This window comes from Schistocerca piceifrons, unplaced genomic scaffold (assembly GCF_021461385.2).
Source record: "Schistocerca piceifrons isolate TAMUIC-IGC-003096 unplaced genomic scaffold, iqSchPice1.1 HiC_scaffold_393, whole genome shotgun sequence".
Classification (NCBI taxonomy): Eukaryota; Metazoa; Arthropoda; class Insecta; order Orthoptera; family Acrididae; genus Schistocerca; species Schistocerca piceifrons.
In genome coordinates, this window is record NW_025728618.1 from 132,501 (window position 1) to 135,000 (window position 2,500).

The 2,500-nt window shown below is 57.4% G+C and overlaps 1 non-coding gene across 1 annotated transcript in view; it reads left to right on the forward strand.

Annotated features, from left to right (window-relative positions):
* The first annotated feature begins 2,077 nt into the window (after positions 1 to 2,077).
* Positions 2,078 to 2,500, forward strand: part of LOC124747791 — a 1,909-nt gene continuing 1,486 nt past the window's right edge. Inside the window, exon 1 of the ribosomal RNA XR_007011566.1 lies at positions 2,078 to 2,500. This exon is cut by the window's right edge and continues 1,486 nt beyond it. This is a non-coding gene — a ribosomal RNA (small subunit ribosomal RNA).

Sequence of the window (2,500 nt, forward strand, 5' to 3'; positions counted from 1 at the left end):
TTAACCTAACCCATGTTGTGCCTTAACCTAACCCATGTTGTGCCTTAACCTAACCCATGTTGTGCCTTAACCTAACCCATGTTGTGCCTTAACCTAACCCATGTTGTGCCTTAACCTAACCCATGTTGTGCCTTAACCTAACCCATGTTGTGCCTTAACCTAACCCATGTTGTGCCTTAACCTAACCCATGTTGTGCCTTAACCTAACCCATGTCGTGCCTTAACCTAACCCACGTCGTGCCTTAACCTAACCCACGTTGTCGCCTAACGTAACCCACGTTGTCGCCTAAACCTGCTCTGTAATTGTTATACGACTCGTTCAATTAGTGTAGTGTTGCCCACCCGCAACCCTCGCAATATAGTTCGCTACTCGCACTCCCCGCTCCCCTGTGTATCGCTTCATGTTAAACACCTTGCAAGTCTTGCTCACTTTCCACATGCTCCTGCTGTACACTGTAATGTGGATGGCAGCAGGACGTACATGCCGCCCCTCCCCACGTCCCCACCTTGCCCCCTGCCTTCGCAAGCTGGTTGGTGAGAACTTTGCATGTTCAATGCCCTCCGCATGCGACGTACTCAGGCTACGTTGTGGTGCGGCCTGTGTCAACTGTCCGCTAATGTCGTACGCGTAAACCACAATCTGTACTGCACATTCGTCCTTATGTACTGAATGATACATCGTGGCACATGTGTGACCGTACAACGACTGCGCCCAAAAACGGCGGACCATACAGTGCAAATATTGTGCACGCAGCTACGTGTCGTCTCCCTATGAGAGCTGGATTGCAGTGTGGTACGCCATAGAGACGTGTGGGAGGAACGGACGCCGTGGATGGCGATCAGCATGAGCTGTCTGTTGATGTATTCGGACCTAGTCGTCTCTCCTCACACACCGTGATGGCATGGTGCACCGCGTTCCATATCTGCGACATGCTACAGAGGCCGGTTGACAGTCGTTCGAGCAATGGACATCGCATACGTACGGGGGCCACCTTCCACGTATTGTCTAGGCGTGCACATTTTGTTGCGTGTATGTGGGCAGACGTAGTGTGGCGTGACACCTGACACAGGCATGCAATAATCGTGGAAGTTGCAAATGGCGATGGACGCCTGCGTTTTCTGGTGAAGTTACGCAAATGAACAAATGGTAACCTGTTGTGGTGCGGTTGTTCTCGCTAGGGGTGAATCGGTGATGGCGACGATAGGTTGAGGTACTAACCGGTTGTTCCAGCGATACCCACCATGCCGACGAAACTGAACGGCATCTGGGTGTGAAGCGATACGCGGCGGTGGCTGGGTGGGACCGTCCCCGGCCGGTGAGGGGGCGCCTCCCGGCGTGCTGGCCGCGCGGTGCGTGGGCGCACGCGCTACAGCCGGCTGGTGGGGGCGGCCAGTGGCAGGCGCGCCGGCCGACGGACGCGGCAGGCGTCGCAGCTGCGCGCCGGCGCACCCTGCGCGCGGCGCCGTGCGGCCAAAGTAGGTCCTCGCGGGCCCGGTGCGAAGCGCGGTGGACATCTTCAGTGTGCTGGTCCGATTGAGGACTGTGTGCGTTGAGGATGCGCTGCCGCCCGGCGCTCGGCGCCGCGACGCCGTCTGCTGCTCGGTCGCCCCAGCGGTTCTCGCTGGTGGTTTGTATCGCAGCTGTGCGGATGTGTTGGCGCGTGCGCTGTGCTGGGAGAGTTCGCTTCGGCACCCAAGTGGGGCTTTTGTCCTTCTGTGGCGCTGGCGTTGGAGCTGCCGGTCACCGTAGGTGGCGCGTGTTGTCTCCCGCCGGCAATGCCACGACAGCACGCTCCCGGGCCTCTGTCGGCAGCGGCAAGCTCAGTTGGGAGCACGGGTGGTCGCACCGAAAGCGTCTACTCGCCTAACTCCGGGCGATTGCGCCTCTCTCGAACCCGACCAAGTACTTGGGACGGCGCTGCGCGCCGCCGGGACCTGAGAGGGTTTCGAGGTGTATTGTGCAGGGGAGCTCAGCCTCCTCCTGTTTGCAGAATGATTGAGCGGACGCTTGCGTGTTCGCGCGGGCCCCCGGGACACACTCCCGGGCGGCCGGCTGCTCAGCTCTAGTTGACGCAGCTCCCTGGTTGATCCTGCCAGTAGTCATATGCTTGTCTCAAAGATTAAGCCATGCATGTCTCAGTACAAGCCGCATTAAGGTGAAACCGCGAATGGCTCATTAAATCAGTTATGGTTCCTTAGATCGTACCCACGTTACTTGGATAACTGTGGTAATTCTAGAGCTAATACATGCAAACAGAGTCCCGACCAGAGATGGAAGGGACGCTTTTATTAGATCAAAACCAATCGGTCGGCTCGTCCGGTCCGTTTGCCTTGGTGACTCTGAATAACTTTGGGCTGATCGCACGGTCCTCGTACCGGCGACGCATCTTTCAAATGTCTGCCTTATCAACTGTCGATGGTAGGTTCTGCGCCTACCATGGTTGTAACGGGTAACGGGGAATCAGGGTTCGATTCCGGAGAGGGAGCCTGAGAAACGGCT